Genomic DNA, 15252 nt, shown 5'->3' on the forward strand with positions numbered 1-15252 from the left:
ATACTCATGTGTTGAAGGGTAACACAGCTGCCGGCAATGAAGACCTGATCACAGTCAGGGGAGGAGGATTGTAAAAGAGCCTGATGGGACCAAATGGAACATCTGGCCAAAGAATTCAGATTTCCTACTTCGGATTTTCCCTCTCTCAAGTGCCATTCATTGCATAACCTCCGATGATCAATTATGATCCTTGGAAGTAAAGCCAAGTTGTTGGTCATACTGTCAATATTTCTTCTGTACTATTATTTGTATTGTGAAAGCCATGATGAAGGAAAAACAAAAAGAAAAATTTAAAATGGCCACTTCTCCCAGGGAGTTTTCAACTTGCAATATTTGTAAAGGTTATTAGTGGGTTCTGTAATTACTTCATTTCTTTAATAATTAATCAAGCATGAAATGAATCTATTATTATGGATAATTATTTAATGAAATCCATTAGCATAAAATTCCTAAAAGCAGAAAGCCAGCACTTCAACTGTGATTCAGATGTGTTTTTCCCTTAGAAGCTACTTTATACACAAGACGGTTTCTAAAAAGTAACAGTTTTCACAGGAATAAAGCAGCACATCTGCTTCCAAGCCTGTTTTTCTCCTCCTCCCCTTTCAGGTTCCCCTCTCTGCTTCATCACTTCTCAAAGCACTGCTACAGAAAGTTGATATTAAACTTAGAGTTGTAAGATGAGTTCTGATTCTGAGCCTCTCCCGGTACTAGAACTGTCCCCATATATTTACCCATTTTAAGAACTAGGAAAAGGTTGCTTCCAAGCATTGGAGGAATTCAGGTTCTTCAACTGACTTAGGAGATAGTTTAAAGTTCCCTTGTATCAGACCCCAGAAGCAAATCAACAATGGAGTTCCAAATCAACCTTGTCTTTTTGATTCAGTGTGAGCTGGGCCCATCGGAATCACTGTCAACCAAGGGCCCCTGGTAAGGACAGGCACTAACTCAGATCTGGGAGGCAAAGTTAAGACCGGAGGTCCCCCAAGCTGAGGACTGGCCTACATTAATTGCTTAAGTCTTCATTCTTTACTTCTTCTCTTATTCTACTCTGTTCCCTGGACACTTGTGAGGCATCAGAAATTACACAGCAAGCAAGAACCTATAGAGAAAAGGTACAAGGATCCATGGGAATAAAATGGCCAACCACAAAATGACCATGACGTTTGATGGCAAAGGAAAAGGGACATCTGTGCAGCAGATGAAAGAAGATTCGATCCAAGCCGTGAAAACCTTATGAACAAGAGGCAAGTCTGTGAATACAAGAAATATAGCAAGCCCAAAGCCATAACTGACACATGGAAAGTGGTCATGGCAGGCCCACAGTGGCTGAGTGGCATCCAACTGGCTGGGCTTCACTCACTCAGTCTCAGCAGCCATGCCAGGACCACGAATGGAAGCTAAGGATGGCTCTCCAATCAAAGCTCGCTGGCTTTTCAAGAAACAGAAACCCAATGAAGCTACCCCAACTGCAAAGAAGATTTAGGACACTAAGATACATCTCTGAGTCTAAGGTTAGTAAACATGATACAAACCCTTCCTTGTTGGCTCTGCAAAGCCCCCAGGAATAAAATTTCCATTTGTTGGTGCCAGTGTGTCCTCTCCTGCTGACTTCTCACACCATGCTTATTCCACTCTCTTCTCTCCGCAGATTGATTTCCTCATCAGCCTCCATGGTCTTCAAAGTGTTCAAAATCCTAGGTTCCCATGACTTTCCTGCTTCAAAGCGCTCTTGACTGATCAAAGTCTCTGTACAAAATAGTTCGAATTTTGAGAAAACAGAAGGAGAAGAATTAATTCTTCCTGGGAGAAACAGTAAAATCTTCAAAGGAGCTGATTTACTGCTATGCCTGGAAAAACATACTGAGTTTTTATGATAGATAAGCATGGAGCAGCCTCTTTTCAAAGCATTTTGATCTTTGAATCTCCCAATGGTGCCATAAGTGTGTTGAGAAGATTATTTCTATTATATAAATGAGAGAACTAAGACCTACAAAAGGTAAATTAATTGACCAAGGCCATATAGCAAATGGGGGATTCATTCCAGACTAGATCCAAAGTTTTCTAATTCACTGCTTTTTCTATTTGTTTATGTATAGAGATGAAAGGATGGGTCTCTTCCATTGCCATTGATAAAATAAAAACTTCAGCCAAATTACATGTAAAAGAGTTTAATTGAACAATGAACGATTTGTGAGTTGGGCAGCCTCCCAAGCCAAAGTATGCTCAGAGATTCCAGAGCAGCCACGTGGTGGAAGAACATTTGTGGACAGAAAAAGGAAAATGATGTATGGAAAATGGAAGTGAGGTACAGTAACAGCTAGGTTGATTACAGTTCAACATTTGCCTTGAACATGGTTAGAATAGTTGGCTACATTTGGCCAAAACTCCATGATTGACACAAGCATGGGCTATGGCCTGTTTACATCTCCATTTGTTATAGTTCATGGTGCACAGAGAAACCTTTAGGCCAAGTTTAAAACATGTCAGGAGGCAGCTTTAGGCAAAACTTGATTTAACACCATCAATAGTCCTAGAATTGGGACTGATATTACTATAATTTTAACTTGCCTTTCACAAGTTCAGCCTCTATCACCTCCTTTGCAAAATATCCTGTATTTGTAGAATACATACATCCAAGTCATAATGGGAAATCAATGCCATATTTAAACAATTTGATTTTGGAAGAGTTTTTTTTTAAATTTATTTATTATACTTTAAGTTCTGGGGTACATGTGTAGATCGTGCAGGTTTGTTACATAGGTATACCTGTGCCATGGTGATGGTTTGCTGCATCCATCCCCCCATCATCTACGTTAGGTATTTCTCCTAATGTTATCCCTCCCCAATACCCCTACCTCCTGCTATTCCTCTCCTAGCCTCCCACCCCCCGACAGGCCCCATTGTGTGATGCTCCCCTCCCTGTGTCCACGTGCTCTCATTGTTCAACACCCACTTATGAGTGAGAACATGCAGTGTTTGGTTTTCTATTCTTGTGTCAGTTTGCTGAGAATGAGGGTTTCCAGTTTCATCCATGTCACTGCAAAGGACATGAACTCATCCTCTTTTATGGCTACATAGTATTCCATGGTGTATATGTGCCACATTTTCTTTATCCAGTCTATCATTGATGGGCATTTGAGTTGGTTCCAAGTCTTTGCTATTGTGAACAGTGCTGCAATGAACATACGTGTACATGTGTCTTTAAAATAGAATGATTTATACTCCTTTGGGTATATACCCAGTAATGGGATTGCTGGGTCAAATGGTATTTCTAGTTCTAGATCTTTGAGAAATTGCCATGCTGTCTTCCACAATGGTTGAACTAATTTATACTCCCACCAACAGTGTAAAAGTGTTCCTATTTCTCCACATCCTCTCCAGTATCTGCTGTCTCTTGATTTTTTAATGATCACCATTCTAACTGGTATGAGGTAGTATCTCAATATGGTTTTGATTTGCATTTCTCCAATGACCAGTGATGGTGAGCTTTTTTTCATACGTTTGTTGGCTGCATAAATGTCTTCTTTTGAAAAGTGTCTGTTCATATCTTTGCCCACTTTTTGATGGGGTTGTTTTTTTCTCGTAAATTTGTTTTAGTTCTTTGTAGATTCTGGATATTAGCCCTTTGTCTAATAGATGGCAAAAATTTTTTCCCGTTCTGTTGGTTGCCGATTTACTCTATTGATAGTTTCTTTTGCTGTGCAGAAGCTTTTAAGTTTAATTAGGTCCCACTTGTCTATTTTGGGTTTTGTCGCCATTGCTTTTGGTGTTTTAGTTGCGAAGTCCTTGCCTATGCCTATGTCCTGAATATATTGCCTAGGTTTTCTTCTAGAGTTTTTATGGTGTTAGACCTCATGTTTAAATCTTTAATCCATTTAGAATTAATTTTTGTATAAGATGTAAGAAAGGGGTCCAGTTTCAGCTTTCTTCATATGGCTAGCCAGTTTCCCCAACACCATTTATTAAATAGGGAATCCTTTCCCCATTGCTTGTTTTTGTCAGGTTTATCAAAGATCAGATGGTTGTAGTTGTGTGGCATTCGTTCTGAGGCCTCTGTTCTGTTCTGGATTTTGGAGGAGTTTAATATTTAGAGGTGCAGGCAGGGTTTAGGGGAACCAACAAAGAATAGTGCAGGATCCCCAAACTGGCAACAGCAAGGATCCATTATCATCATCACTACTCCTTGGTCTGAAGGGCAAAATCAGAGCCAAGTCACCAGAATGCAGAAAGGGTGTCATGGAGAAGCCACCTGGTAAAAGCTATGGCTTTCACAGAAGCATGCAGCCAACCCCTGCCAACAACCACTCTCTCTTCCAGTTTTCAGAACACCTGCCAGTGAGCCTGCTGATTCATTGGTTGATTCACTGGAAGCCAGAGGGCATGGGGAATCCTTGTTGATATCAAGCTTCCTAAGGCAATATAGAGAAACTGAGGATGGAGAGGCAAACAAGAAGCATCCAGTACAGGGAATAAGGGGAGAAATTCAACATGGGTGGCCAGGTGTGGTGTCTGATCTGGTTTGTGTCACTCTCCTTTCCCACCCACACAGCTCTAAAACTGCACACACACACACACACACGTGCCTGCACACACACATGTGCACACCCACCCTGTTCTCTTTCTCCTTTCCCCTTGATGTTTCCTTTTATATTTTGGAAATCTGACCATTCGAGGCAGTGCCTGAGTTTTCGGCCAGGAGTCCACTCCAGGTCAATGGAGCCAAATCAATTGTCTCTTGGTCATTGCAAGTCCTGAACTGAACTCGAGGATGCAGGCCTGCCAAGGTGAAGGATGAGTTGCAAAGGAAGCACTTATATGATTCTATAGTATTCCAAACCCTGTCCTTTTCAAGACCTTCTGGGTATTGCCAGAGTGGCAGCTCTATGGGATTATTTTGAGGAAAAAGTCTTGACGATCCAGACTGAGGTTTTTCAAAAGCTCTGGCTGGGTGAGCCAGTGATGCCATTGCGGACCAGTTGCAACCAATCTGCTGTCTTCCATGCTGGGCCAAGGGGCCAAGGTGGGCCAGCCTGAATTTGTTATGACAGATCAGTGCATCACAGTGGCCAAAAGATTGCTTTTAGAAGGCACGACCTGGAATATTATCTTTCTTTTTCTTCTTTCCTTTTTTGACTGTCAATGTAACTGGGCATCCAAAAGTTTATTTTTATGGAGAAATAATTCCTTGCTTTATTTTGTTAATGAATGAAGTTTGCCTTAATTTCCACTTTTGAAAGTTTCATAGACATGTGAATTATATTTGTAACCTTAGCCAGTGATATTTTTCCTCTCAGAGTCTTGATAGGAAAGCAAATTTTATTGTAAGATAGAAAGTGACAGTTTAAAAGGGATGGGAAGGTAATGGTATTTATTATACATCATGCTTAATTTTACAATATCTAATAGTTTAACAACTATGTGCCAAATTTTATATTCAAATGATTATATTCAAATTATACCAAAATATTATATTCAAATAAATCAAATATTATATTCAAATGAGACTGAAACAATGTTTCTTAAATCAGAAGTCTTAACTCAATAATGGGCAGATGAGAGATTCTAGAGAGTTATTTGGTGTGGCTCAAGGTGTTTCTCCACCCCCTACCTCACAGTTGATCCCCACAGATCCCCTTATATCCCTTCTGGCCAGTTATTCTTCCCAGGGGAGGTTGTCCATCCATGTGAGATTCCATCGTGAGCTTTTCTCACTCCCGTCTCATTGCTTTTTCTTCTCCTGCCATAGGCAACAATGAGTTCAGCTGCCTCCATTTTATTTTATCCTAGAGACATCTCAAAACAGTGCAAGGAGGACTCCAGGAGTTTTTAAGATAGAAGAACAAAATCTCCCACAATAGGGCAACATTTTGCAGAAAAGGAGATTTTCAAAGGGAAGAAGGACATTGATTTTTGGGAAAATAGAATGTCTGGTTTTTATCTTCCCTGCCTTGCCTTCTAACTGCTTTTTTCTTGGCTGAACTTCCTGAGAGTTGGGAGAAAGTTTTGAGTGAGTTTCTAATGTGTCAACTGGCAAAGTTAAAGGGCATAACAGAATAATGGCTAGCTTCAGTCTGATGATCTATGTGAAGGCTTGAATATTAAGTCAGATATAGGCAAAACCATGAAGTAGGAAGTCTTCTCTTCTCCCAGCTCCTCTTCTGTCTCATCACACTGGCTGGCTTCTTTTTTTTTTTTTTTTTAGACGGAGTTTCGCTCTTGTTGCCCAGGCTGGAGTGCAATGGCGCGATCTCGGCTCACCGCAACCTCCGCCTCCTGGGTTCAGGCAATTCTCCTGCCTCAGCCTCCTGAGTAGCTGGGATTACAGGCACGCACCACCATGCCCAGCTGATTTTTTGTTTTTTTAGTAGAGACGGGGTTTCACTATGTTGACCAGGATGGTCTCGATCTCTTGACCTCGTGATCCACTGGCTGGCTTCTTAAAACACTTCCTTCTATACCTCTTATTCCCAGCCCGTGGTATCCCTTGGTCACAGCCTTAGCATTTTGAACCCATCAAAACAATCAATTCACTTGACTTTAATCCTCTCATTATCCAACCTAGGGAAGTTAGCTAGTTCTCACAGATAGTAGCAGAGAACTAAGGAGTTAACAAGTAACTAGGCAGATAATATATTTGTATTTAAACTGAAGCATCCTGGAGATTTTGCTCAAATATAGAGAAATTACTGACAATTTGGAGACCTTTAGTGTGTGACAGGGCAGTTGTGTTCAGGGGAGAAAAGCCTTTTGGGAGCCTTCCATTCTTGTCATTTTGACCTCAGTTCTGCTTCTTTCACACAGGGTTGAGGCTTACAGTTTTACTGCAGGAATGGGTGGAAGGTGGTGTCAGAACCTCCAGACCTGAGACTCAAATGTGGGAGAATTTTGTAGTTGTTTGGTTTTGTTCGTTTGGTCTTTGAAATGCACAAGCCAGACACCACTCAGTAAGATCCAAGATTAGTAGCACTGCTTGCTGCCTGATGACTAAGGCAATTAAATAAGTCTTGGTGCTGGCACAGCACTGCAATAACAAATCCCATAGTGTCAAACGCCTCTGCCAGATGGATTGCTCAAACCTTTGGAAGCATTCTCAAGTACACGTAGTTAATCACTGCAGTCCCAGTTCATGGAAAAATGACATGGTACTTGTGTGGGCAGAAGGTTCCTGTCACTTTCCTTGGGCCATCAATCCCATTGTCAGCTTCTACAGCCAATATTGTCCTGATTCCCTTTCTTGGGGCTCATGATATTTAAGTGTTAGAAATATGATGAATTTAGGAGATCTCATTATATTTTTTCCAAATATTTTAGAGTTTTCTAGAACAGGCCTGATTTCAAGTATCCTGTCTCATTGCCTTGAAAAGTGCATCATACTCATCACATTATGTCTCCATTTTTACTTTAAAAGCAGGTTATAGCATTTCTTCTATTCAGCTTATTAAAGAACATAAGTTACCTGCCCAAGAGGGATGCATATGTTGAAAAGTAAGTTCAGCCTTGTCAAACCTAATGAAATGTGATAATAAATCCACTTATGCCAGTAAAGCAACAAGGCATTTATTTTTCCTTCAATCAGTGTTTACCACATTCAGTGAACTTGATGAGATAGAGACTTGGCATGCTGTGATCTCTCTCTTCAAGGAGTTTACAGTTTAGTTGAAGATACTGGACTTATGAATGATTGTGAACGAGAAGCATAGATGAGCAGGTGTAATAATTGCATGGCATGATTGTTACTATTGTAGAAATTCAGGAAGAGAAAAACAAATATAGGAAGAAATAGTCAAACAAGTCTTAGAATGGGGTTGGCAGATGATCTTGACCTCTAAGGTCTTGCTGGACTTGGATAGACACAGAGGAAGAATGTCCACATTGGAAAAACACTGAAGCAAAGAGACTGTGGTGGGCATATATACCAAGATGAGGCTGCAGAAGTGAAGGGTTTGACTGGTGAGAAAGGAGACACTGTATGAGATTGGTCAGGGTGGTGGAAAAATTATAAAAAGACACAAACCTTCTTGGAAGGTTTTACAAAAGCCTTGGGAAAAGATTTATGGCTGAAAACAGCCTGATCCTCTTACCTTGAGCTAATAACATAGAGCAGACAACAAGAGAATGTAGAGGAGTTTATCTAAATAGCTTGTTTACTCATGTGGTCCTAAGACCAACATTTGATCATTTGCAGGCACATGACTGCTCTCTACTCTGGGGGGTCAGCAATGTTAATTACCCTCTAATGGTGTTTATCTGAGACCTTTGTCACTTAATCTGTACTAAATAAATGCGAACATCACCTGCTTATCATGGCTGCTTCTGACTCTGGCAGAGGTCCCCTGGCCATGGTGCCTGGCAAGCCTGTGTCAGTATATGATTTTTATTCATCATTCAGTCAAGTCTGCTGGTTGGACTCAACAAGACAGTAATGAAGATAGGTCAGTTTGGAATATGGAAATCCTTAGGACAGGCAGAAGCACTCAGATTTAATGGAGTAGTCTGGGGGAAACCACTAAAAAGTTCTGATGGAGAGTTAAATTTCAGGACCCTTAAGCTGGATAAGAAGCAGTATGAAATACAGGTCTTTCATCATGATTTAGATGATAGTAAGGAGGCCTTAGACAAACTTGGTATAAGTGAAATGGAAAAGGAAATAGAGATGTAAATGATACTGAAAAAGATCTATTAAGACTAGGTGCAAGAACTAAAGGAGAATGGGTCATGGTCTGCTCCAAACCCAGCCACTGTATGTATGGTAATCATTGAATAAATCTATATTACATGGAAATTGAGAGAATGTTGATGCCACTGACAGAAAGAAGACTTTAGGAAGTACTCAATTTGGGTTTTGAATTTATGATTGTAAGGTGAGGAAATAAATTAAAGTGTCTCTTAAATAATCAATGAGGTGCATAGTTCTCAGGTGAAAAGTCATAAAAAAGGAATCACTAGCAAGAATGTGATACGGAAGGCATGATAAAGGCTGAACTTTCCCAGGAAGAGAGCCTTTTAACCCTTAAATTAGAAGACTGGTTATATCCCACATGGAAGGTCTGTCCAGTGATGAGTGATGTTACAATAGCAGAGCCATGTACATAATCTCACCAACTTGATCATATAGCCTTTTAGTACTGAAACACTGTGTGAGAGATAGTTTGAAAATATGCTGACCTCTGATAAATTTTAAAATTAAATTTCAAAATTAATGGAATACGTTTCAACCCCCCAGCCTGACACATTGAGCCAACATGGTATGTGGGTGGAAGGGGGTTGAGGGTTGAAAAATTACCTGTTGGGTACAATGTTCACTGTTTAGGTGGTAGGTACTAGAAGCCAAACCTCACCACTACACAATATATTCATGTAGCAAAACTGCACATATATCCCCTGAATCTGTAATTTAATATATATGTATATATATTTTAAAAGGCAAATATAAGCATTAAAAAAAAACCCATGGTGTGTGTTAAGCAGGAGATGCATAACTTCTATCTTCCACCATCTCTGCTTCTAGAATAATATGTTATGACTAAGCAGGGTAGGTTTTCTATGGAGCTTTGACATACATTATACCACAACTATCTTGTTATGTTGCAGTTATTATTATCCTGATTCTTACATGAGAAAACCAAGACCACAGAAATTTGGTAGCTTGCTTCAGATCACATAGTCAGTAAATGGCAGAAATAAGGCTATTACAAAGGTTTCCTTGTTTTAAATGCTATGCTTTTTCTGCTATATGACTAAAAGTCATGTTCAATGGTAGCGCAGAAAAGGTGGGACCTCGTCCACAAAGACAGATGAACAAATTCCTGCAATGCTAGGTCTCCAACAAGAGTTTCAAGGGCACAAAATGCTAACTTCTTTTCACTTTCTGGATCCCACAGGACATGTGCACATGTGCGCATGTGCGCACGTGCGCGCGCACACACACACACACACACACACACACACCTGCAAAGCCTGCTGGGATCAGGAGGTAAAGTACAGTCCATTGTAGGTACATAGATGTGGGATACATGAGGAGTAATTATGCTGCTATATAGTCGTACTTAATAAATATCGGTGCTTTGCTATTTACAAACTTTCAAACCATTGGTGCAGATGAACAAAGTTTTTTTTGTTTTGTTTTGTTTTTTGTTTTTCAGAACAAAAGCCCACCATTTCTAGTCTTGGCAGACAGATGGCACCATGATACTGCACAGACATTTTGGTCTGGGCTTAAGTTTGTTACTCTGTGGCCAAAATCATAAACTCAGGCAGGTAAATGAATGAATGAAGTAAGACAGAGGTAAGACCATAGGGAATGAAACTGTGAAGGACTAAGGAGTGTCTGCCCAATCAAAACTGGACAACCAAATCTCAGTTCTAGAGCATTCTTATCATGAGGGGTTAGAGGCCCACTATTGTAAGATATCTTGGTTTTTCAAGATGGGATGAAAATTCATGTGAAAATTCTGACTTTCATGTGAATGCTCTTGGTTTTTCAATTTGGCAGCTAATTCACATAGCAGCACTGTGTAGATGAAACACATGCACATCTGCAGGCCAGATTGTGTTTGTGTGTTTTGTTTTGTTTTTGGAGATGAAGTCGTACTCTGTCACCTAGTCTGGAGCCCAGTGACATGATCTCAGCTCACTGCAACCTCTGCCTCCCAGGTTCAAGCAATTCTGCCTCAGCCTCCTGAGTAGCTGGGACTGCAAGCATATGCCACCACGCCCGGCTAATTTTTGCATTTTTTAGTAGAGACAGGGTCTCTCTATGTTGGTCAGGCTGGTCTCGAACTCCCAAACTTAGGTGATGTGCCTACCTCGGCCTCCCAAAGTGCTGGGATTACAGGCATGAGCCTCCATGCCCAGCCATAAACAGCTTTTAAGATCCTTCTGTGTCATCAAGACAAAAGTGCCAACAGCAAACATTGATACTGTAAGCCTTCTTTAAAAAGGGATTCTCCTAACATATTTATATAAGGGATACTGCTCTGTGACTCTGGGAAGGTTGAAAGCTTCTGAAATATTTAAAATGTTACAGCCAACATGAATTTTGAAAGCAAGATTGGTTGAGAAAAAAACAATTGCATCACTAATTAAGAGAGGGACTGGAGAAAAGATATATGGTGATAAAACTACATGGGATTTGTAATCAGAAGGCCTGGACTTTAATCTTAGCTCTGATATTTATATCTACCTTATCTTGGGCAAGTCTTGTAACATTTATGTATTTAATTTCATTTTCATAGGGTAGGAGTTAATAATTATTTTCCTTATAAAATTGTATTAAGTATATAATAATACAATGTTTCTAAATCAAAAATTAAACATTTAAAACAAAATTGCTGTTAAAATTGTAATGATAGTGAAGTAGAAGAGGATGATGATAGAGAAGAATACATATATCAGATGAAGTACATAAAGCAGAAATCATTTCCACTCTGTGGAAAACGAATCTTTTCCAGCTCTTTCTAGACTGAAAGAGAATACAGACTTCTCAGGGATGTTGCTATGAAGGACACTAGTCCCAAAACAATGTGAGCATGGGGGGACAACTGCATCCCAAAGCAGTTCAAGCAAAACTACCCTTAGGGTTGGGACACAGTAAGTCCTGGACAGTGAATTTTAGCAGTTTACCTTTACTTTTATAATTAAAATCATTTTTGTTACATTGAAAAAGTTTGACCAGAGAGTGAGATATATGGGGGTATATATATCTGCACTGTGACTTTCAATACCAGAAAGATGCAAATGATAAGAGGAGGCCAATTCCCATTACACTGAGGGAGAATCCAGTGCTAGGACATGGGTAGTAAATGAGGGATCCTAGTGAAGTAGATGCTATACAGTCACATTTATATTACTTTTTGTTAAATTTATATATTAGATTGGTACAAACATAATCATAGTTTTTACTATTACTTTTAGTAATAGCAAAAAAAAGTGATTACGTTTGCACCAATCATACACACACACACACACATGCACACACACACACACATATATATACATGTGTATACATATACAAATTTATATATTTTTTAATTTTTGAGACAGCCTTGCTCTGTTGCCAGGCTGGAGTGCAGTGGTGTGATCTTGGCTCACTGCAATCTCCGCCTCCTGGGTTCAAGCAATTCCCCTGCTTCAGTATCCTGAGTAGCTAGGACTACAGGCACACACCACCATGCTGGGTTAATTTGTGTGTGTGTGTGTGTGTGTGTGTGTGTGTGTGTGTGTGTTTTAACGGAAATGGGATTTCACCATGTTGGTCAGGATGGTCTTGATCTCCTGACCTCATGATCCACCTGCCTCAGCCTCCCAAAGTACTGTGATTACAGGCATGAGCCACTGTACCCAGCCACAAATTTTTATCATTCTGTAGCTAGTCTTTGGCAGCATATATGTCATGATTTCTTTATCTAATATTAATTTAAAAGATTTTGAAGAAGACATCCATTTCAGCCATGATTGAATAATTAGAGTTGAATTTACTGTCCCATCAAAAACTACTAGAAAATTGGCAAAGTAATAGGGAAATAGCTTTGGGATATTAGAGAACAGGCAATGCAGGAATGTGATTCCTGGGGGAATAGAGACAAATGAAGTAAACTCAGCTATCTGCTTAAGAGTGTTTTCTGGATTATGAATCTCGGAGAGAGATTTATTTTACTTGAGGAGACGCAGACTGAACTATGAGGAGGCTAAATTGACTACAACATGTAGAACAGAGTACTGGGGGCTGTGGGGAAGTGCATGGAGAGAGAGAGCTCATGAAAATTTCATAAGGATCAACACCATATTAAATGTAAATGGTTCAAACACTTTGATTAAAAGACAGAGATTGTCAAATTGGATAAAAAGAAAGACTCAACTATATGCTGCCTACAAGAAACTCATTTTACCGATAAAAACACAAATAGGTTAAAAGTTTTTTTTAAATAAAACAAAATATATCATTCTAACACTAAAAAGTAAATAAATAAAAATATTGTTTCTATGTTAATATCAAACAATTTCACAGCAAAGAATATTACCAGAACAAATTACTTCATAATAATAGAAGTTAATCAAGAGAATAAAAAATCCTAAATGTATGTGTACTTAATAATAGATCTTTAAAATATATGAAACAGAAATGAATAAACTGCAAGGAAGAATAGACAATTTACAATTATAATTGGAGAGTTTAGCACCCCTATACCTCTTTCTCAATAACTGATCAAACAAGTAGACATAAAATTAATAAGGATATAGAAGATTTAAACAGCTCTGTCAACCAAATTAAGGACCTAATTGATATTTATGGGATATTCCACTGAAAAACAGCAGAATGCTCATTTTTCTCAAGTGCACACTGAACATTTATTAAGACAGGCCATATTCTTGAGACATAAATCTCAAAATATATGAAAGGGCTCAAGTCTCACAAAATATATTTTTTTACCAAAATGGAATTAAATGATAACCCATTACAGAAAGTGATCTGGAAAAAAATCTTCAAATTTTTGAAAATAAAATAACACACTTTTAACCAATCAATGAGTCAAAAAATAAATTAAAAGACGACAAAGTATTTTAAACCAAGTGAAGGTGAAAACACAAAGTCTCCATACTTGCATGATGCGACTAAAGCAGTGATAGAAAGTATTAAAAAGGATAATTATTAACTGCTTTATACTAATAAATACTATACTAATAAATTTGATGATATAGATTAAATGTACACATTTCTTGAAATACAAAATGACTAAAGTTCCTGCAAGAAGAAATAAATAACCTGAATAGAACTTTTATCTATTAAAGAAATTGTAGTTAAAAAGTTTCCCACAAAGGAAAGTCCAGGCCCATATGAGTTAACTGAGGAATTCTAGCAAACATTTAAGAAAAAATGAATACCAATTTTATCCCAACCCTTCCAAGAAGGGATTATAGGCGTAAGTCACTGTGCCGGCAAATGTTGCTATCATTCTGATTCCTCATTCTTTAAATGTATTCTTGTTTATTCTATGCTGAAAGTTCGTGGGATCGTCTTTTTTATTCTGACTTTCTATAATTTCACAATGATGTACCTTAGCATGGGAGCCTTTCCATCTATGGTGCTGGGCATTCAGTGGGTGCTTTCCAATTTGGAAGCTGCTGGCAAATTATCTTGAATTATTTGGTTGTTTACTTCCTCCTTTTTATATTCCTTGTCCTATTTCTAGTGCTTTAAAAAAATAATAATCAACTCAGGCCAGATGTGGTGGCTGACACCTGTAATCCCAGCACTTTGGGAGGCCGAGGTGGGTGGATCACCTGAGGCCAGCAGTTTGAGACCAGCCTGGCCAACATGGCAAAACACCATCTCTACTAAAAATACAAAAATTAGCCAGGCATGATGGTGCTCCTATATAGTCCCAGTTACTCAGGAGGCCAAGGCAGAATGGCTTGAACCCGGAAGGTGGAGGTTATAGTGAGCCAAGATCACACTACTGCACTCCAACCTGGGTGACAGAGTCTTGCTCGAAAAACAAACAAACAAAAAAAATCAACTTCAGAGATTAGTTCTTTAATTTTCTCATATATTTTTCTCCTCTTTTTTCATCTTTGTTCTGTTTTCCATTTTTTCTCAAATTTATCTTCCAACCAGTTCAGTTTTTCTTTTCTGTTTTTAACCCTATCTTCATACACATAGTAAGAGATTCCTAATGTTGCCATGTCCTTAACATTTTGGTGAGTTTTGCAATATAAATTAGGTTGCTCTGTGGCTTTCCATATAGCCAATCTGGAAATGAAGTGTCTTAGTCTTTACCAAGACTCAGTTTCTACTCTTTTATCTGCTTCCCAGTTTCCAAAATTTTATTACTATTGTCTCCACTCCTGTTCAATTTGCCCTTGTGATTTTAAGTCTTAACAAAAATATCTTTGCTAGTGTTTTATTGGGATTTTAGGAGAGAGTGAAAGTAAACATATGTGATTAATTGCCCGTCTTTACCAACAAGTACTGACCAAGACAGCCTTAAGGCTCCCACAGGTGTACTAAACTTTACACGTTTCTTCCTGACTCTGGGCTCCTGACTTTCCTTTTCTTAGAGCACCTAATTTAGAAAACTTGCAATTGTAAATTCTTTCTCTCCTCTTTGAGATGTAAATCTCCTCCCAGCTTCTTGCCAGTTTTATAACCTAGGAATGTCTTTCTCGAGGACCTGGGAACCATTCCTTTGAAATGTAATCACTGAGAAAGATGGTGCTCTCTGTGGATGGATAGGAGCCTGGCTTTGATAAGCA

This window comes from Sapajus apella, unplaced genomic scaffold, assembly GCF_009761245.1.
Source record: "Sapajus apella isolate SASKATOON/1434 unplaced genomic scaffold, GSC_monkey_1.0 scaffold6, whole genome shotgun sequence".
In the NCBI taxonomy this organism is placed as follows: Eukaryota; Metazoa; Chordata; class Mammalia; order Primates; family Cebidae; genus Sapajus; species Sapajus apella.